Genomic DNA, 26,014 nt, shown 5'->3' with positions numbered 1-26,014 from the left:
CACAGGCACAACAGGTTTGGGGATCTCTGCTTGCCCAAAGACGCAATCTCTCACAGTGCGCATCCTCGGCAGAGCCTGTTCCCGAAAAGGCAAACGTCCGGCTCCTTGTCCCACACGGAAGGTGGCAGCCCGGAAAGCTCTTGCTGGTCTTCACCTTCCCCCTGCAGCCTATTCACAGGCACAACAGGTTTTGGGATCTCTGCTTGCCCAGAGAAGGAACATCTCACGGTGCGCATCCTCGGCAGAGCCTGTTCCCGAAAAGGCAAACGTCCGGCTCCTTGTCCCACACGGAAGGTGGCAGCCCGGAAAGCTGGTGCTGGTCTTCACCTTCCCCCTGCAGCCTATTCACAGGCACAACAGGTTTGGGGATCTGTGCTTGCCCAGAGAAGGAACATCTCACGGTGCGCATCCTCGGCAGAGCCTGTTCCCGAAAAGGCAAACGTCCGGCTCCTTGTCCCACACGGAAGGTGGCAGCCCGGAAAGCTCTTGCTGGTCTTCACCTTCCCCCTGCAGCCTATTCACAGGCACAACAGGTTTGGGGATCTGTGCTTGCCCAGAGAAGGAACATCTCACGGTGCGCATCCTCGGCAGAGCCTGTTCCCGAAAAGGCAAACGTCCGGCTCCTTGTCCCACACGGAAGGTGGCAGCCCTGAAAGCTGTTGCTGGTCTTCACCTTCCCCGTGCAGCCTATTCACAGGCAAAACAGATTTGGGGATCTGTGCTTGCCCAGAGAAGGAACATCTCACGGTGCGCATCCTCGGCAGAGCCTGTTCCCGAAAAGGCAAACGTCCGGCTCCTTGTCCCACACGGAAGGTGGCAGCCCTGAAAGCTGTTGCTGGTCTTCACCTTCCCCCTGCAGCCTATTCACAGGCACAACAGGTTTTGGGATCTCTGCTTTCCGAAAGACGCAATCTCTCACTTTGCTCATCCTCGGCAGAGCCTGTTCCCGAAAAGGCAAACGTCCGGCTCCTTGTCCCACACGGAAGGTGGCAGCCCGGAAAGCTCTTGCTGGTCTTCACCTTCCCCCTGCAGCCTATTCACAGGCACAACAGGTTTTGGGATCTCTGCTTTCCCAAAGACGCAATCTCTCACGGTGCGCATCCTCGGCAGAGCCTGTTCCCGAACAGGCAAGCGTCCGGCTCCTTGTCCCACACAGAAGGTGGCAGCCCTGAAAGCTGTTGCTGGTCTTCACCTTCCCCCTGCAGCCTATTCACAGGCACAACAGGTTTGGGGATCTGTGCTTGCCCAGAGAAGGAACATCTCACGGTGCGCATCCTCGGCAGAGCCTGTTCCCGAAAAGGCAAACTTCCGGCTCCTTGTCCCACACGGAAGGTGGCAGCACTGAAAGCTCTTGCTGGTCTTCACCTTCCCCCTGCAGCCTATTCACAGGCACAACAGGTTTGGGGATCTGTGCTTGCCCAGAGAAGGAACATCTCACGGTGCGCATCCTCGGCAGAGCCTGTTCCCGAAAAGGCAAACGTCCGGCTCCTTGTCCCACACGGAAGGTGGCAGCCCTGAAAGCTGTTGCTGGTCTTCACCTTCCCCCTGCAGCCTATTCACAGGCACAACAGGTTTGGGGATCTGTGCTTGCCCAGAGAAGGAACATCTCACGGTGCGCACCCTCGGCAGAGCCTGTTCCCGAAAAGGCAAACGTCCGGCTCCTTGTCCCACACGGAAGGTGGCAGCCCTGAAAGCTCTTGCTGGTCTTCACCTTCCCCCTGCAGCCTATTCACAGGCACAACAGGTTTGGGGATCTGTGCTTGCCCAGAGAAGGAACATCTCACGGTGCGCATCCTCGGCAGAGCCTGTTCCCGAAAAGGCAAACGTCCGGCTCCTTGTCCCACACGGAAGGTGGCAGCCCGGAAAGCTCTTGCTGGTCTTCACCTTCCCCCTGCAGCCTATTCACAGGCACAACAGGTTTTGGGATCTGTGCTTGCCCAGACAAGGAACATCTCACGGTGCGCATCCTCGGCAGAGCTTGTTCCCGAAAAGGCAAACGTCCGGCTCCTTGTCCCACACGGAAGGTGGCAGCCCGGAAAGCTGTTGCTGGTCTTCACCTTCCCCCTGCAGCCTATTCACAGGCACAAAGGTTTGGGGATCTCTGCTTGCCCAGAGAAGGAACATCTCACGGTGCGCATCCTCGGCAGAGCCTGTTCCCGAACAGTCAAACGTCCGGCTCCTTGTCCCACACGGAAGGTGGCAGCCCGGAAAGCTCTTGCTGGTCTTCACCTTCCCCCTGCAGCCTATTCACAGGCACAACAGGTTTTGGGATCTGTGCTTGCCCAGAGAAGGAACATCTCACGGTGCGCATCCTCGGCAGAGCCTGTTCCCGAAAAGGCAAACGTCCGGCTCCTTGTCCCACACGGAAGGTGGCAGCCCTGAAAGCTGTTGCTGGTCTTCACCTTCCCCCTGCAGCCTATTCACAGGCACAACAGGTTTGGGGATCTGTGCTTGCCCAGAGAAGGAACATCTCACGGTGCGCATCCTCGGCAGAGCCTGTTCCCGAAAAGGCAAACGTCCGGCTCCTTGTCCCACACGGAAGGTGGCAGCCCTGAAAGCTCTTGCTGGTCTTCACCTTCCCCCTGCAGCCTATTCACAGGCACAACAGGTTTGGGGATCTCTGCTTGCCCAGAGAAGGAACATCTCACGGTGCGCATCCTCGGCAGAGCCTGTTCCCGAAAAGGCAAACGTCCGGCTCCTTGTCCCACACGGAAAGTGGCAGCCCGGAAAGCTCTTGTTGGTCTTCACCTTCCCCCTGCAGCCTATTCACAGGCACAACAGGTTTTGGGATCTGTGCTTGCCCAGAGAAGGAACATCTCACGGTGCGCATCCTCGGCAGAGCCTGTTCCCGAAAAGGCAAACGTCCGGCTCCTTGTCCCACACGGAAGGTGGCAGCCCTGAAAGCTGTTGCTGGTCTTCACCTTCCCCCTGCAGCCTATTCACAGGCACAACCGCACTGGGAATCTCTGCTTTCCCAAAGACGCAATCTCTCACGGTGCGCACCCTCGGCAGAGCCTGTTCCCGAAAAGGCAAACGTCCGGCTCCTTGTCCCACACGGAAGGTGGCAGCCCTGAAAGCTGTTGCTGGTCTTCACATTCCCCCTGCAGCCTATTCACAGGCACAACAGGTTTTGGGATCTCTGCTTGCCCAGAGAAGGAACATCTCACGGTGCGCATCCTCGGCAGAGCCTGTTCCCGAAAAGGCAAACGTCCGGCTCCTTGTCCCACACGGAAGGTGGCAGCCCGGAAAGCTGTTGCTGGTCTTCACCTTCCCCCTGCAGCCTATTCACAGGCACAACAGGTTTTGGGATCTCTGCTTTCCGAAAGACGCAATCTCTCACGGTGCGCATCCTCGGCAGAGCCTGTTCCCGAAAAGGCAAACGTCCGGCTCCTTGTCCCACACGGAAGGTGGCAGCCCGGAAAGCTGTTGCTGGTCTTCACCTTCCCCCTGCAGCCTATTCACAGGCACAACAGGTTTGGGGATCTCTGCTTGCCCAAAGACGCAATCTCTCACAGTGCGCATCCTCAGCAGAGCCTGTTCCCAAAAAGGCAAACGTCCGGCTCCTTGTCCCACACGGAAGGTGGCAGCCCTGAAAGCTCTTGCTGGTCTTCACCTTCCCCCTGCAGCCTATTCACAGGCACAACAGGTTTGGGGATCTCTGCTTTCCCAAAGACGCAATGTCTCACGGTGCGCATCCTCGGCAGAGCCTGTTCCCGAAAAGGCAAACGTCCGGCTCCTTGTCCCACACGGAAGGTGGCAGCCCTGAAAGCTGTTGCTGGTCTTCACCTTCCCCCTGCAGCCTATTCACAGGCACAACCGCACTGGGAATCTCTGCTTTCCCAAAGACGCAATCTCTCACGGTGCGCATCCTCGGCAGAGCCTGTTCCCGAAAAGGCAAACGTCCGGCTCCTTGTCCCACACGGAAGGTGGCAGCCCTGAAAGCTGTTGCTGGTCTTCACCTTCCCCCTGCAGCCTATTCACAGGCACAACAGGTTTTGGGATCTCAGCTTTCCCAAATACGCAATCTCTAACGGTGCGCATCCTCGGCAGAGCCTGTTCCCGAAAAGGCAAACGTCCGGCTCCTTGTCCCACACGGAAGGTGGCAGCCCGGAAAGCTCTTGCTGGTCTTCACCTTCCCCCTGCAGCCTATTCACAGGCACAACAGGTTTGGGGATCTGTGCTTGCCCAGAGAAGGAACATCTCACGGTGCGCATCCTCGGCAGAGCCTGTTCCCGAAAAGGCAAACATCCGGCTCCTTGTTCCACACGGAAGGTGGCAGCCCGGAAAGCTGTTGCTGGTCTTCACCTTCCCCCTGCAGCCGATTCACAGGCACAACAGGTTTTCGGATCTGTGCTTGCCCAGAGAAGGAACATCTCACGGTGCGCATCCTCGGCAGAGCCTGTTCCCGAAAAGGCAAACGTCCGGCTCCTTGTCCCACACGGAAGGTGGCAGCCCTGAAAGCTCTTGCTGGTCTTCACCTTCCCCGTGCAGCCTATTCACAGGCACAACAGGTTTTGGGATCTCTGCTTTCCCAAAGACCCAATCTCTCACGGTGCGCATCCTCGGCAGAGCCTGTTCCCGAAAAGGCAAACGTCCGGCTCCTTGTCCCACACGGAAGGTGGCAGCCCTGAAAGCTCTTGCTGGTCTTCACCTTCCCCCTGCAGCCTATTCACAGGCACAACAGGTTTTGGGATCTCTGCTTGCCCAAAGACGCAATCTCTCACAGTGCGCATCCTCAGCAGAGCCTGTTCCCGAAAAGGCAAACGTCCGGCTCCTTGTCCCACACGGAAGGTGGCAGCCCTGAAAGCTGGTGCTGGTCTTCACCTTCCCCCTGCAGCCTATTCACAGGCACAACCGCACCGGGGATCTCTGCTTTCCCAAAGACGCAATCTCTCACGGTGCGCATCCTCGGCAGAGCCTGTTCCCGAAAAGGCAAACGTCCGGCTCCTTGTCCCACACGGAAGGTGGCAGCCCGGAAAGCTGGTGCTGGTCTTCACCTTCCCCCTGCAGCCTATTCACAGGCACAAGAGGTTTTGGGATCTGTGCTTGCCCAGAGAAGGAACATCTCACGGTGCGCATCCTCGGCAGAGCCTGTTCCCGAAAAGGCAAACGTCCGGCTCCTTGTCCCACACGGAAGGTGGCAGCCCTGAAAGCTCTTGCTGGTCTTCACCTTCCCCCTGCAGCCTATTCACAGGCACAATCGCACTGGGAATCTCTGCTTTCCCAAAGACGCAATCTCTCACGGTGCGCATCCTCGGCAGAGCCTGTTCCCGAAAAGGCAAACGTCCGGCTCCTTGTCCCACACGGAAGGTGGCAGCCCTGAAAGCTGGTGCTGGTCTTCACCTTCCCCCTGCAGCCTATTCACAGGCACAACAGGTTTGGGGATCTGTGCTTGCCCAGAGAAGGAACATCTCACGGTGCGCATCCTCGGCAGAGCCTGTTCCCGAAAAGGCAAACGTCCGGCTCCTTGTCCCACACGGAAGGTGGCAGCCCTGAAAGCTGGTGCTGGTCTTCACCTTCCCCCTGCAGCCTATTCACAGGCACAACAGGTTTGGGGATCTGTGCTTGCCCAGAGAAGGAACATCTCACGGTGCGCATCCTCGGCAGAGCCTGTTCCCGAAAAGGCAAACGTCCGGCTCCTTGTCCCACACGGAAGGTGGCAGACCTGAAAGCTGTTGCTGGTCTTCACCTTCCCCCTGCAGCCTATTCACAGGCACAACAGGTTTTGGGATCTCTGCTTTCCCAAAGACCCAATCTCTCACGTTGCGCATCCTCGGCAGAGCCTGTTCCCGAAAAGGCAAACGTCCGGCTCCTTGTCCCACACGGAAGGTGGCAGCCCTGAAAGCTGGTGCTGGTCTTCACCTTCCCCATGCAGCCTATTCACAGGCACAACAGGTTTTGGGATCTCTGCTTTCCCAGAGACGCAATCTCTCACAGTGCGCATCCTCAGCAGAGCCTGTTCCCGAAAAGGCAAACGTCCGGCTCCTTGTCCCACACGGAAGGTGGCAGCCCTGAAAGCTCTTGCTGGTCTTCACCTTCCCCCTGCAGCCTATTCACAGGCGCAACAGGTTTTGGGATCTGTGCTTGCCCAGAGAAGGAACATCTCACGGTGCGCATCCTCGGCAGAGCCTGTTCCCGAAAAGGCAAACGTCCGGCTCCTTGTCCCACACGGAAGGTGGCAGCCCTGAAAGCTCTTGCTGGTCTTCACCTTCCCCGTGCAGCCTATTCACAGGCACAACAGGTTTGGGGATCTGTGCTTGCCCAGAGAAGGAACATCTCACGGTGCGCATCCTCGGCAGAGCCTGTTCCCGAAAAGGCAAACGTCCGGCTCCTTGTCCCACACGGAAGGTGGCAGCCCTGAAAGCTGTTGCTGGTCTTCACCTTCCCCCTGCAGCCTATTCACAGGCACCACCGCACTGGGAATCTCTACTTTCCCAAAGACGCAATCTCTCACGGTGCGCACCCTCGGCAGAGCCTGTTCCCGAAAAGGCAAACGTCCGGCTCCTTGTCCCACATGGAAGGTGGCAGCCCTGAAAGCTGTTGCTGGTCTTCACCTTCCCCCTGCAGCCTATTCACAGGCACAACAGGTTTTGGGATCTCTGCTTTCCCAAAGACGCAATCTCTCACAGTGCGCATCCTCAGCAGAGCCTGTTCCCGAAAAGGCAAACGTCCGGCTCCTTGTCCGACACGGAAGGTGGCAGCCCTGAAAGCTGGTGCTGGTCTTCACCTTCCCCGTGCAGCCTATTCACAGGCACAACAGGTTTGGGGATCTCTGCTTGCCCAGAGAAGGAACATCTCACGGTGCGCATCCTCGGCAGAGCCTGTTCCCGAAAAGGCAAACGTCCGGCTCCTTGTCCCACACGGAAGGTGGCAGCCCTGAAAGCTGTTGCTGGTCTTCACCTTCCCCCTGCAGCCTATTCACAGGCACCACCGCACTGGGAATCTCTACTTTCCCAAAGACGCAATCTCTCACGGTGCGCACCCTCGGCAGAGCCTGTTCCCGAAAAGGCAAACTTCCGGCTCCTTGTCCCACATGGAAGGTGGCAGCCCGGAAAGCTGTTGCTGGTCTTCACCTTCCCCCTGCAGCCTATTCACAGGCACAACAGGTTTTGGGATCTGTGCTTGCCCAGAGAAGGAACATCTCACGGTGCGCATCCTCGGCAGAGCCTGTTCCCGAAAAGGCAAACGTCCGGCTCCTTGTCCCACACGGAAGGTGGCAGCCCTGAAAGCTCTTGCTGGTCTTCATCTTCCCCCTGCAGCCTATTCACAGGCACAACAGGTTTTGGGATCTGTGCTTGCCCAGAGAAGAAACATCTCACGGTGCGCATCCTCGGCAGAGCCTGTTCCCGAAAAGGCAAACGTCCGGCTCCTTGTCCCACACGGAAGGTGGCAGCCCTGAAAGCTGGTGCTGGTCTTCACCTTCCCCCTGCAGCCTATTCACAGGCACAACAGGTTTGGGGATCTGTGCTTGCCCAGAGAAGGAACATCTCACGGTGCGCATCCTCGGCAGAGCCTGTTCCCGAAAAGGCAAACGTCCAGCTCCTTGTCCCACACGGAAGGTGGCAGCCCGGAAAGCTCTTGCTGGTCTTCACCTTCCCCCTGCAGCCTATTCACAGGCACAACAGGTTTGGGGATCTGTGCTTGCCCAGAGAAGGAATCTCTCACGGTGCGCATCCTCGGCAGAGCCTGTTCCCGAAAAGGCAAACGTCCGGCTCCTTGTCCCACACGGAAGGTGGCAGCCCTGAAAGCTCTTGCTGGTCTTCACCTTCCCCCTGCAGCCTACTCACAGGCACAACAGGTTTGGGGATCTGTGCTTGCCCAGAGAAGGAACATCTCACGGTGCGCATCCTCGGCAGAGCCTGTTCCCGAAAAGGCAAACGTCCGGCTCCTTGTCCCACACGGAAGGTGGCAGCCCTGAAAGCTCTTGCTGGTCTTCACCTTCCCCCTGCAGCCTATTCACAGGCACAACCGCACTGGAAATCTCTGCTTTCCCAAAGACGCAATCTCTCACGGTGCGCACCCTCGGCAGAGCCTGTTCCCGAAAAGGCAAACGTCCGGCTCCTTGTCCCACACGGAAGGTGGCAGCCCTGAAAGCTCTTGCTGGTCTTCACCTTCCCCCTGCAGCCTATTCACAGGCACAACAGGTTTTGGGATCTCTGCTTGCCCAGAGAAGGAACATCTCACGGTGCGCATCCTCGGCAGAGCCTGTTCCCGAAAAGGCAAACGTCCGGCTCCTTGTCCCACACGGAAGGTGGCAGCCCTGAAAGCTCTTGCTGGTCTTCACCTTCCCCGTGCAGCCTATTCACAGGCACAACAGGTTTGGGGATCTGTGCTTGCCCAGAGAAGGAACATCTCACGGTGCGCATCCTCGGCAGAGCCTGTTCCCGAAAAGGCAAACGTCCGGCTCCTTGTCCCACACGGAAGGTGGCAGCCCGGAAAGCTCTTGCTGGTCTTCACCTTCCCCCTGCAGCCTATTCACAGGCACAACAGGTTTTGGGATCTGTGCTTGCCCCAAAGACGCAATCTCTCACGGTGCGCATCCTCGGCAGAGCCTGTTCCCGAAAAGGCAAACGTCCAGCTCCTTGTCCCACACGGAAGGTGGCAGCCCTGAAAGCTGTTGCTGGTCTTCACCTTCCCCCTGCAGCCTATTCACAGGCACAACAGGTTTTGGGATCTGTGCTTGCCCAGAGAAGGAACATCTCACGGTGCGCATCCTCGGCAGAGCCTGTTCCCGAAAAGGCAAACGTCCGGCTCCTTGTCCCACACGGAAGGTGGCAGCCCGGAAAGCTGTTGCTGGTCTTCACCTTCCCCCTGCAGCCTATTCACAGGCACAACAGGTTTGGGGATCTGTGCTTGCCCAGAGAAGGAACATCTCACGGTGCGCATCCTCGGCAGAGCCTGTTCCCGAAAAGGCAAACGTCCGGCTCCTTGTCCCACACGGAAGGTGGCAGCCCGGAAAGCTGTTGCTGGTCTTCACCTTCCCCGTGCAGCCTATTCACAGGCACAACAGGTTTGGGGATCTGTGCTTGCCCAGAGAAGGAACATCTCACGGTGCGCATCCTCGGCAGAGCCTGTTCCCGAAAAGGCAAACGTCCGGCTCCTTGTCCCACACGGAAGGTGGCAGCCCTGAAAGCTCTTGCTGGTCTTCACCTTCCCCCTGCAGCCTATTCACAGGCACAACAGGTTTTGGGATCTCTGTTTTCCCAGAGACGCAATCTCTCACGGTGCGCATCCTCGGCAGAGCCTGTTCCCGAAAAGGCAAACGTCCGGCTCCTTGTCCCACACGGAAGGTGGCAGCCCGGAAAGCTGTTGCTGGTCTTCACCTTCCCCCTGCAGCCTATTCACAGGCACAACAGGTTTTGGGATCTGTGCTTGCCCAGAGAAGGAACATCTCACGGTGCGCATCCTCGGCAGAGCCTGTTCCCGAAAAGGCAAACGTCCGGCTCCTTGTCCCACACGGAAGGTGGCAGCCCTGAAAGCTCTTGCTGGTCTTCACCTTCCCCGTGCAGCCTATTCACAGGCACAACAGGTTTTGGGATCTCTGCTTGCCCAGAGACCCAATCTCTCACGGTGCGCATCCTCGGCAGAGCCTGTTCCCGAAAAGGCAAACGTCCGGCTCCTTGTCCCACACGGAAGGTGGCAGCCCTGAAAGCTCTTGCTGGTCTTCACCTTCCCCCTGCAGCCTATTCACAGGCACAACAGGTTTGGGGATCTGTGCTTGCCCAGAGAAGGAACATCTCACGGTGCGCATCCTCGGCAGAGCCTGTTCCCGAAAAGGCAAACATCCGGCTCCTTGTTCCACACGGAAGGTGGCAGCCCGGAAAGCTGTTGCTGGTCTTCACCTTCCCCCTGCAGCCGATTCACAGGCACAACAGGTTTTCGGATCTGTGCTTGCCCAGAGAAGGAACATCTCACGGTGCGCATCCTCGGCAGAGCCTGTTCCCGAAAAGGCAAACGTCCGGCTCCTTGTCCCACACGGAAGGTGGCAGCCCTGAAAGCTCTTGCTGGTCTTCACCTTCCCCGTGCAGCCTATTCACAGGCACAACAGGTTTTGGGATCTCTGCTTGCCCAGAGACGCAATCTCTCACGGTGCGCATCCTCGGCAGAGCCTGTTCCCGAAAAGGCAAACGTCCGGCTCCTTGTCCCACACGGAAGGTGGCAGCCCTGAAAGCTCTTGCTGGTCTTCACCTTCCCCCTGCAGCCTATTCACAGGCACAACAGGTTTGGGGATCTGTGCTTGCCCAGAGAAGGAACATCTCACGGTGCGCATCCTCGGCAGAGCCTGTTCCCGAAAAGGCAAACATCCGGCTCCTTGTTCCACACGGAAGGTGGCAGCCCGGAAAGCTGGTGCTGGTCTTCACCTTCCCCCTGCAGCCGATTCACAGGCACAACAGGTTTTCGGATCTGTGCTTGCCCAGAGAAGGAACATCTCACGGTGCGCATCCTCGGCAGAGCCTGTTCCCGAAAAGGCAAACGTCCGGCTCCTTGTCCCACACGGAAGGTGGCAGCCCTGAAAGATCTTGCTGGTCTTCACCTTCCCCCTGCAGCCCATTCACAGGCACAACAGGTTTTGGGATCTGTGCTTGCCCAGAGACCCAATCTCTCACGGTGCGCATCCTCGGCAGAGCCTGTTCCCGAAAAGGCAAACGTCCGGCTCCTTGTCCCACACGGAAGGTGGCAGCCCGGAAAGCTGTTGCTGGTCTTCACCTTCCCCCTGCAGCCTATTCACAGGCACAACAGGTTTTGGGATCTCTGCTTTCCCAAAGACGCAATCTCTCACGGTGCGCATCCTCAGCAGAGCCTGTTCCCGAAAAGGCAAACGTCCGGCTCCTTGTCCCACACGGAAGGTGGCAGCCCTGAAAGCTCTTGCTGCTCTTCACCTTCCCCCTGCAGCCTATTCACAGGCACAACAGGTTTTGGGATCTGTGCTTGCCCAGAGAAGGAACATCTCACGGTGCGCATCCTCGGCAGAGCCTGTTCCCGAAAAGGCAAACGTCCGGCTCCTTGTCCCACACGGAAGGTGGCAGCCCTGAAAGCTGTTGCTGGTCTTCACCTTCCCCCTGCAGCCTATTCACAGGCACAACAGGTTTGGGGATCTGTGCTTGCCCAGAGAAGGAACATCTCACGGTGCGCATCCTCGGCAGAGCCTGTTCCCGAAAAGGCAAACGTCCGGCTCCTTGTCCCACACGGAAGGTGGCAGCCCGGAAAGCTGTTGCTGGTCTTCACCTTCCCCGTGCAGCCTATTCACAGGCACAACAGGTTTGGGGATCTGTGCTTGCCCAGAGAAGGAACATCTCACGGTGCGCATCCTCGGCAGAGCCTGTTCCCGAAAAGGCAAACGTCCGGCTCCTTGTCCCACACGGAAGGTGGCAGCCCGGAAAGCTCTTGCTGGTCTTCACCTTCCCCCTGCAGCCTATTCACAGGCACAACAGGTTTTGGGATCTCTGTTTTCCCAGAGACGCAATCTCTCACGGTGCGCATCCTCGGCAGAGCCTGTTCCCGAAAAGGCAAACGTCCGGCTCCTTGTCCCACACGGAAGGTGGCAGCCCGGAAAGCTGTTGCTGGTCTTCACCTTCCCCCTGCAGCCTATTCACAGGCACAACAGGTTTGGGGATCTCTGCTTGCCCAGAGAAGGAACATCTCACGGTGCGCATCCTCGGCAGAGCCTGTTCCCGAAAAGGCAAACGTCCGGCTCCTTGTCCCACACGGAAGGTGGCAGCCCTGAAAGCTCTTGCTGGTCTTCACCTTCCCCGTGCAGCCTATTCACAGGCACAACAGGTTTTGGGATCTCTGCTTGCCCAGAGACGCAATCTCTCACGGTGCGCATCCTCGGCAGAGCCTGTTCCCGAAAAGGCAAACGTCCGGCTCCTTGTCCCACACGGAAGGTGGCAGCCCTGAAAGCTCTTGCTGGTCTTCACCTTCCCCCTGCAGCCGATTCACAGGCACAACAGGTTTGGGGATCTGTGCTTGCCCAGAGAAGGAACATCTCACGGTGCGCATCCTCGGCAGAGCCTGTTCCCGAAAAGGCAAACATCCGGCTCCTTGTTCCACACGGAAGGTGGCAGCCCGGAAAGCTGTTGCTGGTCTTCACCTTCCCCCTGCAGCCGATTCACAGGCACAACAGGTTTTCGGATCTGTGCTTGCCCAGAGAAGGAACATCTCACGGTGCGCATCCTCGGCAGAGCCTGTTCCCGAAAAGGCAAACGTCCGGCTCCTTGTCCCACACGGAAGGTGGCAGCCCTGAAAGCTCTTGCTGGTCTTCACCTTCCCCGTGCAGCCTATTCACAGGCACAACAGGTTTTGGGATCTCTGCTTGCCCAGAGACGCAATCTCTCACGGTGCGCATCCTCGGCAGAGCCTGTTCCCGAAAAGGCAAACGTCCGGCTCCTTGTCCCACACGGAAGGTGGCAGCCCTGAAAGCTCTTGCTGGTCTTCACCTTCCCCCTGCAGCCTATTCACAGGCACAACAGGTTTGGGGATCTGTGCTTGCCCAGAGAAGGAACATCTCACGGTGCGCATCCTCGGCAGAGCCTGTTCCCGAAAAGGCAAACATCCGGCTCCTTGTTCCACACGGAAGGTGGCAGCCCGGAAAGCTGTTGCTGGTCTTCACCTTCCCCCTGCAGCCGATTCACAGGCACAACAGGTTTTCGGATCTGTGCTTGCCCAGAGAAGGAACATCTCACGGTGCGCATCCTCGGCAGAGCCTGTTCCCGAAAAGGCAAACGTCCGGCTCCTTGTCCCACACGGAAGGTGGCAGCCCTGAAAGATCTTGCTGGTCTTCACCTTCACCGTGCAGCCTATTCACAGGCACAACAGGTTTTGGGATCTCTGCTTTCCCAGAGACCCAATCTCTCACGGTGCGCATCCTCGGCAGAGCCTGTTCCCGAAAAGGCAAACGTCCGGCTCCTTGTCCCACACGGAAGGTGGCAGCCCGGAAAGCTGTTGCTGGTCTTCACCTTCCCCCTGCAGCCTATTCACAGGCACAACAGGTTTTGGGATCTCTGCTTTCCCAAAGACGCAATCTCTCACGGTGCGCATCCTCAGCAGAGCCTGTTCCCGAAAAGGCAAACGTCCGGCTCCTTGTCCCACACGGAAGGTGGCAGCCCGGAAAGCTCTTGCTGGTCTTCACCTTCCCCCTGCAGCCTATTCACAGGCACAACAGGTTTGGGGATCTGTGCTTGCCCAGAGAAGGAACATCTCACGGTGCGCATCCTCGGCAGAGCCTGTTCCCGAAAAGGCAAACGTCCAGCTCCTTGTCCCACACGGAAGGTGGCAGCCCTGAAAGCTGTTGCTGGTCTTCACCTTCCCCCTGCAGCCTATTCACAGGCACAACAGGTTTTGGGATCTGTGCTTGCCCAGAGAAGGAACATCTCACGGTGCGCATCCTCGGCAGAGCCTGTTCCCGAAAAGGCAAACGTCCGGCTCCTTGTCCCACACGGAAGGTGGCAGCCCTGAAAGCTGTTGCTGGTCTTCACCTTCCCCCTGCAGCCTATTCACAGGCACAACAGGTTTGGGGATCTGTGCTTGCCCAGAGAAGGAACATCTCACGGTGCGCATCCTCGGCAGAGCCTGTTCCCGAAAAGGCAAACGTCCGGCTCCTTGTCCCACACGGAAGGTGGCAGCCCGGAAAGCTGTTGCTGGTCTTCACCTTCCCCGTGCAGCCTATTCACAGGCACAACAGGTTTGGGGATCTGTGCTTGCCCAGAGAAGGAACATCTCACGGTGCGCATCCTCGGCAGAGCCTGTTCCCGAAAAGGCAAACGTCCGGCTCCTTGTCCCACACGGAAGGTGGCAGCCCTGAAAGCTCTTGCTGGTCTTCACCTTCCCCCTGCAGCCTATTCACAGGCACAACAGGTTTTGGGATCTCTGTTTTCCCAGAGACGCAATCTCTCACGGTGCGCATCCTCGGCAGAGCCTGTTCCCGAAAAGGCAAACGTCCGGCTCCTTGTCCCACACGGAAGGTGGCAGCCCGGAAAGCTCTTGCTGGTCTTCACCTTCCCCCTGCAGCCTATTCACAGGCACAACAGGTTTTGGGATCTGTGCTTGCCCAGAGAAGGAACATCTCACGGTGCGCATCCTCGGCAGAGCCTGTTCCCGAAAAGGCAAACGTCCGGCTCCTTGTCCCACACGGAAGGTGGCAGCCCTGAAAGCTCTTGCTGGTCTTCACCTTCCCCGTGCAGCCTATTCACAGGCACAACAGGTTTTGGGATCTCTGCTTGCCCAGAGAAGGAATCTCTCACGGTGCGCATCCTCGGCAGAGCCTGTTCCCGAAAAGGCAAACGTCCGGCTCCTTGTCCCACACGGAAGGTGGCAGCCCTGAAAGCTCTTGCTGGTCTTCACCTTCCCCCTGCAGCCGATTCACAGGCACAACAGGTTTGGGGATCTGTGCTTGCCCAGAGAAGGAACATCTCACGGTGCGCATCCTCGGCAGAGCCTGTTCCCGAAAAGGCAAACATCCGGCTCCTTGTTCCACACGGAAGGTGGCAGCCCGGAAAGCTGTTGCTGGTCTTCACCTTCCCCCTGCAGCCGATTCACAGGCACAACAGGTTTTCGGATCTGTGCTTGCCCAGAGAAGGAACATCTCACGGTGCGCATCCTCGGCAGAGCCTGTTCCCGAAAAGGCAAACGTCCGGCTCCTTGTCCCACACGGAAGGTGGCAGCCCTGAAAGATCTTGCTGGTCTTCACCTTCACCGTGCAGCCTATTCACAGGCACAACAGGTTTTGGGATCTCTGCTTTCCCAGAGACCCAATCTCTCACGGTGCGCATCCTCGGCAGAGCCTGTTCCCGAAAAGGCAAACGTCCGGCTCCTTGTCCCACACGGAAGGTGGCAGCCCTGAAAGCTGTTGCTGGTCTTCACCTTCCCCCTGCAGCCTATTCACAGGCACAACAGGTTTTGGGATCTCTGCTTTCCCAAAGACGCAATCTCTCACGGTGCGCATCCTCAGCAGAGCCTGTTCCCGAAAAGGCAAACGTCCGGCTCCTTGTCCCACACGGAAGGTGGCAGCCCTGAAAGCTCTTGCTGGTCTTCACCTTCCCCGTGCAGCCTATTCACAGGCACAACAGGTTTGGGGATCTGTGCTTGCCCAGAGAAGGAACATCTCACGGTGCGCATCCTCGGCAGAGCCTGTTCCCGAAAAGGCAAACGTCCGGCTCCTTGTCCCACACGGAAGGTGGCAGCCCTGAAAGCTGTTGCTGGTCTTCACCTTCCCCCTGCAGCCTATTCACAGGCACAACAGGTTTGGGGATCTCTGCTTGCCCAGAGAAGGAACATCTCACGGTGCGCATCCTCGGCAGAGCCTGTTCCCGAAAAGGCAAACGTCCGGCTCCTTGTCCCACACGGAAGGTGGCAGCCCGGAAAGCTGTTGCTGGTCTTCACCTTCCCCGTGCAGCCTACTCACAGGCACAACAGGTTTGGGGATCTGTGCTTGCCCAGAGAAGGAACATCTCACGGTGCGCATCCTCGGCAGAGCCTTTTCCCGAAAAGGAAAACGTCCGGCTACTTGTCCCACACGGAAGGTGGCAGCCCGGAAAGCTCTTGCTGGTCTTCACCTTCCCCCTGCAGCCTATTCACAGGCACAACCGCACTGGAAATCTCTGCTTTCCCAAAGACGCAATCTCTCACGGTGCGCACCCTCGGCAGAGCCTGTTCCCGAAAAGGCAAACGTCCGGCTCCTTGTCCCACACGGAAGGTGGCAGCCCGGAAAGCTCTTGCTGGTCTTCACCTTCCCCCTGCAGCCTATTCACAGGCACAACAGGTTTGGGGATCTGTGCTTGCCCCAAAGACGCAATCTCTCACGGTGCGCATCCTCGGCAGAGCCTGTTCCCGAAAAGGCAAACGTCCGGCTCCTTGTCCCACACGGAAGGTGGCAGCCCGGAAAGCTGTTGCTGGTCTTCACCTTCCCCCTGCAGCCTATTCACAGGCACAACAGGTTTTGGGATCTCTGCTTGCCCAGAGAAGGAACATCTCACGGTGCGCATCCTCGGCAGAGCCTGTTCCCGAAAAGGCAAACGTCCGGCTCCTTGTCCCACACGGAAGGTGGCAGCCCTGAAAGCTGTTGCTGGTCTTCACCTTCCCCCTGCAGCCTATTCACAGGCACAACAGGTTTGGGGATCTGTGCTTGCCCAGAGAAGGAACATCTCACGGTGCGCATCCTCGGCAGAGCCTGTTCCCGAAAAGGCAAACGTCCGGCTCCTTGTCCTACACGGAAGGTGGCAGCCCGGAAAGCTGTTGCTGGTCTTCACCTTCCCCGTGCAGCCTACTCACAGGCACAACAGGTTTGGGGATCTGTGCTTGCCCAGAGAAGGAACATCTCACGGTGCGCATCCTCGGCAGAGCCTGTTCCCGAAAAGGCAAACGTCCGGCTCCTTGTCCCACACGGAAGGTGGCAGCCCTGAAAGCTCTTGCTGGTCTTCACCTTCCCCCTGCAGCCTATTCACAGGCACAGCAGGTTTTGGGATCTCTGCTTTCCCAGAGACGCAATCTCTCACGGTGCGCATCCTCGGCAGAGCCTGTTCCCGAAAAGGCAAACGTCCGGCTCCTTGTCCCACACGGAAGGTGGCAGCCCGGAAAGCTGGTGCTGGTCTTCACCTTCCCCCTGCAGCCTATTCACAGGCACAACAGGTTTTGGGATCTCTGCTTTCCCAAAGACGCACTCTCTCACGGTGCGCATCCTCGGCAGAGCCTGTTCCCGAAAAGGCAAACGTCCGGCTCCTTGTCCCACACGGAAGGTGGCAGCCCTGAAAGCTGTTGCTGGTCTTCACCTTCCCCCTGCAGCCTATTCACAGGCACAACAGGTTTGGGGATCTGTGCTTGCCCAGAGAAGGAACATCTCACGGTGCGCATCCTCGGCAGAGCCTGTTCCCGAAAAGGCAAACGTCCGGCTCCTTGTCCTACACGGAAGGTGGCAGCCCGGAAAGCTGTTGCTGGTCTTCACCTTCCCCGTGCAGCCTACTCACAGGCACAACAGGTTTGGGGATCTGTGCTTGCCCAGAGAAGGAACATCTCACGGTGCGCATCCTCGGCAGAGCCTGTTCCCGAAAAGGCAAACGTCCGGCTCCTTGTCCCACACGGAAGGTGGCAGCCCTGAAAGCTCTTGCTGGTCTTCACCTTCCCCCTGCAGCCTATTCACAGGCACAGCAGGTTTTGGGATCTCTGCTTTCCCAGAGACGCAATCTCTCACGGTGCGCATCCTCGGCAGAGCCTGTTCCCGAAAAGGCAAACGTCCGGCTCCTTGTCCCACACGGAAGGTGGCAGCCCGGAAAGCTGGTGCTGGTCTTCACCTTCCCCCTGCAGCCTATTCACAGGCACAACAGGTTTTGGGATCTCTGCTTTCCCAAAGACGCACTCTCTCACGGTGCGCATCCTCGGCAGAGCCTGTTCCCGAAAAGGCAAACGTCCGGTTCCTTGTCCCACACGGAAGGTGGCAGCCCTGAAAGCTGTTGCTGGTCTTCACCTTCCCCCTGCAGCCTATTCACAGGCACAACAGGTTTTGGGATCTGTGCTTGCCCAGAGAAGGAACATCTCACGGTGCGCATCCTCGGCAGAGCCTGTTCCCGAAAAGGCAAACGTCCGGCTCCTTGTCCCACACGGAAGGTGGCAGCCCGGAAAGCTCTTGCTGGTCTTCACCTTCCCCGTGCAGCCTATTCACAGGCACAACAGGTTTGGGGATCTGTGCTTGCCCAGAGAAGGAACATCTCACGGTGCGCACCCTCGGCAGAGCCTGTTCCCGAAAAGGCAAACGTCCGGCTCCTTGTCCCACACGGAAGGTGGCAGCCCTGAAAGCTCTTGCTGGTCTTCACCTTCCCCCTGCAGCCTATTCACAGGCACAACAGGTTTTGGGATCTCTGCTTTCCCAAAGACGCAATCTCTCACGGTGCGCATCCTCAGCAGAGCCTGTTCCCGAAAAGGCAAACGTCCGGCTCCTTGTCCCACACGGAAGGTGGCAGCCCTGAAAGCTCTTGCTGGTCTTCACCTTCCCCGTGCAGCCTATTCACAGGCACAACAGGTTTTGGGATCTGTGCTTGCCCAGAGAAGGAACATCTCACGGTGCGCATCCTCGGCAGAGCCTGTTCCCGAAAAGGCAAACGTCCGGCTCCTTGTCCCACACGGAAGGTGGCAGCCCTGAAAGCTCTTGCTGGTCTTCACCTTCCCCCTGCAGCCTATTCACAGGCACAACAGGTTTGGGGATCTCTGCTTGCCCAGAGAAGGAACATCTCACGGTGCGCATCCTCGGCAGAGCCTGTTCCCGAAAAGGCAAACGTCCGGCTCCTTGTCCCACACGGAAGGTGGCAGCCCGGAAAGCTGTTGCTGGTCTTCACCTTCCCCGTGCAGCCTACTCACAGGCACAACAGGTTTGGGGATCTGTGCTTGCCCAGAGAAGGAACATCTCACGGTGCGCATCCTCGGCAGAGCCTTTTCCCGAAAAGGAAAACGTCCGGCTACTTGTCCCACACGGAAGGTGGCAGCCCTGAAAGCTCTTGCTGGTCTTCACCTTCCCCCTGCAGCCTATTCACAGGCACAACCGCACTGGAAATCTCTGCTTTCCCAAAGACGCAATCTCTCACGGTGCGCACCCTCGGCAGAGCCTGTTCCCGAAAAGGCAAACGTCCGGCTCCTTGTCCCACACGGAAGGTGGCAGCCCGGAAAGCTCTTGCTGGTCTTCACCTTCCCCCTGCAGCCTATTCACAGGCACAACAGGTTTGGGGATCTGTGCTTGCCCCAAAGACGCAATCTCTCACGGTGCGCATCCTCGGCAGAGCCTGTTCCCGAAAAGGCAAACGTCCGGCTCCTTGTCCCACACGGAAGGTGGCAGCCCGGAAAGCTCTTGCTGGTCTTCACCTTCCCCCTGCAGCCTACTCACAGGCACAACAGGTTTGGGGATCTGTGCTTGCCCAGAGAAGGAACATCTCACGGTGCGCATCCTCGGCAGAGCCTGTTCCCGAAAAGGCAAACGTCCGGCTCCTTGTCCCACACGGAAGGTGGCAGCCCGGAAAGCTCTTGCTGGTCTTCACCTTCCCCCTGCAGCCTACTCACAGGCACAACAGGTTTGGGGATCTGTGCTTGCCCAGAGAAGGAACATCTCACGGTGCGCATCCTCGGCAGAGCCTGTTCCCGAAAAGGCAAACGTCCGGCTCCTTGTCCCACACGGAAGGTGGCAGCCCGGAAAGCTGTTGCTGGTCTTCACCTTCCCCCTGCAGCCTATTCACAGGCACAACAGGTTTTGGGATCTCTGCTTTCCCAGAGACGCAATCTCTCACGGTGCGCATCCTCGGCAGAGCCTGTTCCCGAAAAGGCAAACGTCCGGCTCCTTGTCCCACACGGAAGGTGGCAGCCCTGAAAGCTGTTGCTGGTCTTCACCTTCCCCCTGCAGCCTATTCACAGGCACAACAGGTTTTGGGATCTCTGCTTGCCCAGAGAAGGAACATCTCACGGTGCGCATCCTCGGCAGAGCCTGTTCCCGAAAAGGCAAACGTCCGGCTCCTTGTCCCACACGGAAGGTGGCAGCCCTGAAAGCTGTTGCTGGTCTTCACCATACCCGTGCAGACTATTCACAGGCACAACAGGTTTGGGGATCTCTGCTTTCCCAGAGACGCAACCTCTCACGGTGCGCATCCTCGGCAGAGCTTGTTCCCGAAAAGGCAAACGTCCGGCTCCTTGTCCCACACGGAAGGTGGCAGCCCGGAAAGCTGTTGCTGGTCTTCACCTTCCCCCTGCAGCCTGTTCACAGGCACAACAGGTTTTGGGATCTGTGCTTGCCCAGAGAAGGAACATCTCACGGTGCGCATCCTCGGCAGAGCCTGTTCCCAAAAAGGCAAACGTCCGGCTCCTTGTCCCACACGGAAGGTGGCAGCTCTGAAAGCTCTTGCTGGTCTTCACCTTCCCCGTGCAGCCTATTCACAGGCTCAACAGGTTTTGGGATCTCTGCTTGCCCAGAGACGCAATCTCTCACGGTGCGCATCCTCGGCAGAGCCTGTTCCCGAAAAGGCAAACGTCCGGCTCCTTGTCCCACACGGAAGGTGGCAGCCCTGAAAGCTGTTGCTGGTCTTCACCTTCCCCCTGCAGCCTATTCATAGGCACAACCGCACTGGGAATCTCTGCTTTCCCAAAGACGCAATCCCTCACGGTGCGCATCCTCGGCAGAGCCTGTTCCCGAAAAGGCAAACGTCTGGCTCCTTGTCCCACACGGAAGGTGGCAGCCCGGAAAGCTGTTGCTGGTCTTCACCTTCCCCGTGCAGCCTATTCACAGGCACAACAGGTTTGGGGATCTGTGCTTGCCCAGAGAAGGAACATCTCACGGTGCGCATCCTCGGCAGAGCCTGTTCCCGAAAAGGCAAACGTCCGGCTCCTTGTTCCACACGGAAGGTGGCAGCCCGGAAAGCTCTTGCTGGTCTTCACCTTCCCCCTGCAGCCTATTCACAGGCACAACCGGTTTTGGGATCTCTGCTTTCCCAGAGACGCAATCTCTCACGGTGGGCATCCTCGGCAGAGCCTGTTCCCGAAAAGGCAAACGTCCGGCTCCTTGTCCCACACGGAAGGTGGCAGCCCGGAAAGCTCTTGCTGGTCTTCACCTTCCCCGTGCAGCCTATTCACAGGCAAAACCGCACTGGGAATCTCAGCTTTCCCAAAGACGCAATCTCTCACGGTGCGCATCCTCGGCAGAGCCTGTTCGCGAAAAGGCAAACGTCCGGCTCCTTGTCCCACACGGAAGGTGGCAGCCCTGAAAGCTCTTGCTGGTCTTCACCTTCCCCCTGCAGCCTATTCACAGGCACAACAGGTTTTGGGATCTCTGCTTGCCCAGAGAAGGAACATCTCACGGTGCGCATCCTCGGCAGAGCCTGTTCCCGAAAAGGCAAATGTCCGGCTCCTTGTCCCACACGGAAGGTGGCAGCCCTGAAAGCTCTTGCTGCTCTTCACCTTCCCCCTGCAGCCTATTCACAGGCACAACAGGTTTTGGGATCTGTGCTTGCCCAGAGAAGGAACATCTCACGGTGCGCATCCTCGGCAGAGCCTGTTCCCGAAAAGGCAAACGTCCGGCTCCTTGTCCCACACGGAAGGTGGCAGCCCTGAAAGCTGTTGCTGGTCTTCACCTTCCCCCTGCAGCCTATTCACAGGCACAACAGGTTTGGGGATGTGTGCTTGCCCAGAGAAGGAACGTCTCACGGTGCGCATCCTCGGCAGAGCCTGTTCCCGAAAAGGCAAACGTCCGGCTCCTTGTCCCACACGGAAGGTGGCAGCCCTGAAAGCTGTTGCTGGTCTTCACCTTCCCGCTGCAGCCTATTCACAGGCACAACAGGTTTTGGGATCTGTGCTTGCCCAGAGAAGGAACATCTCACGGTGCGCATCCTCGGCAGAGCCTGTTCCCGAAAAGGCAAACGTCCGGCTCCTTGTCCCACACGGAAGGTGGCAGCCCGGAAAGCTCTTGCTGGTCTTCACCTTCCCCCTGCAGCCTATTCACAGGCACAACAGGTTTTCGGATCTCTGCTTGCCCAGAGAAGGAACATCTCACGGTGCGCATCCTCGGCAGAGCCTGTTCCCGAAAAGGCAAACGTCCGGCTCCTTGTCCCACACGGAAGGTGGCAGCCCGGAAAGCTGTTGCTGGTCTTCACCTTCCCCCTGCAGCCTATTCACAGGCACAATCGCACTGGGAATCTCTACTTTCCCAAAGACCCAATCTCTCACGGTGCGCACCCTCGGCAGAGCCTGTTCCCGAAAAGGCAAACGTCCGGCTCCTTGTCCCACATGGAAGGTGGCAGCCCGGAAAGCTCTTGCTGGTCTTCACCTTCCCCCTGCAGCCTATTCACAGGCACAACAGGTTTTGGGATCTGTGCTTGCCCAGAGAAGGAACATCTCACGCTGCGCATCCTCGGCAGAGCCTGTTCCCGAAAAGGCAAACGTCCGGCTCCTTGTCCCACACGGAAGGTGGCAGCCCTGAAAGCTGTTGCTGGTCTTCACCTTCCCCCTGCAGCCTATTCACAGGCACAACAGGTTTGGGGATCTGTGCTTGCCCAGAGACGCAACCTCTCACGGTGCGCATCCTCGCCAGAGCCTGTTCCCGAAAAGGCAAACGTCCGGCTCCTTGTCCCACACGGAAGGTGGCAGCCCTGAAAGCTCTTGCTGGTCTTCACCTTCCCCGTGCAGCCTATTCACAGGCACAACAGGTTTTGGGATCTCTGCTTGCCCAGAGAAGGAACATCTCACGGTGCGCATCCTCGGCAGAGCCTGTTCCCGAAAAGGCAAACGTCCGGCTCCTTGTCCCACACGGAAGGTGGCAGCCCGGAAAGCTGGTGCTGGTCTTCACCTTCCCCCTGCAGCCTATTCACAGGCACAATCGCACTGGGAATCTCTACTTTCCCAAAGACGCAATCTCTCACGGTGCGCACCCTCGGCAGAGCCTGTTCCTGAAAAGGCAAACGTCCGGCTCCTTGTCCCACATGGAAGGTGGCAGCCCGGAAAGCTCTTGCTGGTCTTCACCTTCCCCCTGCAGCCTATTCACAGGCACAACAGGTTTGGGGATGTGTGCTTGCCCAGAGAAGGAACATCTCACGGTGCGCATCCTCGGCAGAGCCTGTTCCCGAAAAGGCAAACGTCCGGCTCCTTGTCCCACACGGAAGGTGGCAGCCCGGAAAGCTGTTGCTGGTCTTCACCTTCCCCCTGCAGCCTATTCACAGGCACAACAGGTTTTGGGATCTGTGCTTGCCCAGAGAAGGAACATCTCACAGTGCGCATCCTCGGCAGAGCCTGTTCCCGAAAAGGCAAACGTCCGGCTCCTTGTCCCACACGGAAGGTGGCAGCCCGGAAAGCTGGTGCTGGTCTTCACCTTCCCCCTGCAGCCTATTCACAGGCACAATCGCACTGGGAATCTCTACTTTCCCAAAGACGCAATCTCTCACGGTGCGCACCCTCGGCAGAGCCTGTTCCTGAAAAGGCAAACGTCCGGCTCCTTGTCCCACATGGAAGGTGGCAGCCCGGAAAGCTCTTGCTGGTCTTCACCTTCCCCCTGCAGCCTATTCACAGGCACAACAGGTTTGGGGATCTGTGCTTGCCCAGAGAAGAAACATCTCACGGTGCGCATCCTCGGCAGAGCCTGTTCCCGAAAAGGCAAACGTCCGGCTCCTTGTCCCACACGGAAGGTGGCAGCCCTGAAAGCTCTTGCTGGTCTTCACCTTCCCCGTGCAGCCTATTCACAGGCACAACAGGTTTTGGGATCTGTGCTTGCCCAGAGAAGGAACATCTCACGGTGCGCATCCTCGCCAGAGCCTGTTCCCGAAAAGGCAAACGTCCGGCTCCTTGTCCCACACGGAAGGTGGCAGCCCTGAAAGCTGTTGCTGGTCTTCACCTTCCCCCTGCAGCCTATTCACAGGCACAACAGGTTTTGGGATCTGTGCTTGCCCAGAGAAGGAACATCTCACGGTGCGCATCCTCGGCAGAGCCTGTTCCCGAAAAGGCAAACGTCCGGCTCCTTGTCCCACACGGAAGGTGGCAGCCCTGAAAGCTGTTGCTGGTCTTCACCTTCCCCGTGCAGCCTACTCACAGGCACAACAGGTTTGGGGATCTGTGCTTGCCCAGAGAAGGAACATCTCACGGTGCGCATCCTCGGCAGAGCCTGTTCCCGAAAAGGAAAACGTCCGGCTCCTTGTCCCACACGGAAGGTGGCAGCCCTGAAAGCTGTTGCTGGTCTTCACCTTCCCCCTGCAGCCTATTCACAGGCACAACCGCACTGGAAATCTCTGCTTTCCCAAAGACGCAATCTCTCACGGTGCGCACCCTCGGCAGAGCCTGTTCCCGAAAAGGCAAACGTCCGGCTCCTTGTCCCACATGGAAGGTGGCAGCCCGGAAAGCTCTTGCTGGTCTTCACCTTCCCCCTGCAGCCTATTCACAGGCACAACAGGTTTGGGGATCTGTGCTTGCCCAGAGAAGAAACATCTCACGGTGCGCATCCTCGGCAGAGCCTGTTCCCGAAAAGGCAAACGTCCGGCTCCTTGTCCCACACGGAAGGTGGCAGCCCTGAAAGCTCTTGCTGGTCTTCACCTTCCCCGTGCAGCCTATTCACAGGCACAACAGGTTTTGGGATCTGTGCTTGCCCAGAGAAGGAACATCTCACGGTGCGCATCCTCGGCAGAGCCTGTTCCCGAAAAGGCAAACGTCCGGCTCCTTGTCCCACACGGAAGGTGGCAGCCCTGAAAGCTGTTGCTGGTCTTCACCTTCCCCCTGCAGCCTATTCACAGGCACAACAGGTTTGGGGATCTGTGCTTGCCCAGAGAAGGAACATCTCACGGTGCGCATCCTCGGCAGAGCCTGTTCCCGAAAAGGCAAACGTCCGGCTCCTTGTCCCACACGGAAGGTGGCAGCCCTGAAAGCTGTTGCTGGTCTTCACCTTCCCCCTGCAGCCTATTCACAGGCACAACAGGTTTGGGGATCTGTGCTTGCCCAGAGAAGGAACATCTCACGGTGCGCATCCTCGGCAGAGCCTGTTCCCGAAAAGGCAAACGTCCGGCTCCTTGTCCCACACGGAAGGTGGCAGCCCGGAAAGCTGTTGCTGGTCTTCACCTTCCCCCTGCAGCCTACTCACAGGCACAACAGGTTTGGGGATCTGTGCTTGCCCAGAGAAGGAACATCTCACGGTGCGCATCCTCGGCAGAGCCTGTTCCCGAAAAGGCAAACGTCCGGCTCCTTGTCCCACACGGAAGGTGGCAGCCCTGAAAGCTCTTGCTGGTCTTCACCTTCCCCCTGCAGCCTATTCACAGGCACAACAGGTTTTGGGATCTCTGCTTTCCCAGAGACGCAATCTCTCACGGTGCGCATCCTCGGCAGAGCCTGTTCCCGAAAAGGCAAACGTCCGGCTCCTTGTCCCACACGGAAGGTGGCAGCCCGGAAAGCTGTTGCTGGTCTTCACCTTCCCCCTGCAGCCTATTCACAGGCACAACAGGTTTTGGGATCTCTGCTTTCCCAGAGACGCAATCTCTCACGGTGCGCATCCTCGGCAGAGCCTGTTCCCGAAAAGGCAAACGTCCGGTTCCTTGTCCCACACGGAAGGTGGCAGCCCTGAAAGCTGTTGCTGGTCTTCACCTTCCCCCTGCAGCCTATTCACAGGCACAACAGGTTTTGGGATCTGTGCTTGCCCAGAGAAGGAACATCTCACGGTGCGCATCCTCGGCAGAGCCTGTTCCCGAACAGGCAAACGTCCGGCTCCTTGTCCCACACGGAAGGTGGCAGCCCTGAAAGCTGTTGCTGGTCTTCACCTTCCCCCTGCAGCCTATTCACTGGCAAAACCGCACTGGGAATCTCTGCTTTCCCAAAGACGCAATCCCTCACGGTGCGCATCCTCGGCAGAGCCTGTTCCCGAAAAGGCAAACGTCCGGCTCCTTGTCCCACACGGAAGGTGGCAGCCCTGAAAGCTGTTGCTGGTCTTCACCTTACCCGTGCAGACTATTCACAGGCACAACAGGTTTGGGGATCTCTGCTTTCCCAGAGACGCAACCTCTCACGGTGCGCATCCTCGGCAGAGCTTGTTCCCGAAAAGGCAAACGTCCGGCTCCTTGTCCCACACGGAAGGTGGCAGCCCGGAAAGCTGTTGCTGGTCTTCACCTTCCCCCTGCAGCCTGTTCACAGGCACAACAGGTTTTGGGATCTGTGCTTGCCCAGAGAAGGAACATCTCACGGTGCGCATCCTCGGCAGAGCCTGTTCCCGAAAAGGCAAACGTCCGGCTCCTTGTCCCACACGGAAGGTGGCAGCTCTGAAAGCTCTTGCTGGTCTTCACCTTCCCCGTGCAGCCTATTCACAGGCACAACAGGTTTTGGGATCTCTGCTTGCCCAGAGACGCAATCTCTCACGGTGCGCATCCTCGGCAGAGCCTGTTCCCGAAAAGGCAAACGTCCGGCTCCTTGTCCCACACGGAAGGTGGCAGCCCTGAAAGCTCTTGCTGGTCTTCACCTTCCCCCTGCAGCCTATTCACAGGCACAACCGCAGTGGGAATCTCTGCTTTCCCAAAGACGCAATCCCTCACGGTGCGCA

This window comes from Haliaeetus albicilla, chromosome 22, assembly GCF_947461875.1.
Source record: "Haliaeetus albicilla chromosome 22, bHalAlb1.1, whole genome shotgun sequence".
Classification (NCBI taxonomy): Eukaryota; Metazoa; Chordata; class Aves; order Accipitriformes; family Accipitridae; genus Haliaeetus; species Haliaeetus albicilla.
The sequence above is the reverse complement of the archived record's forward strand: the minus strand, read 5'-3'. Positions refer to the sequence as shown.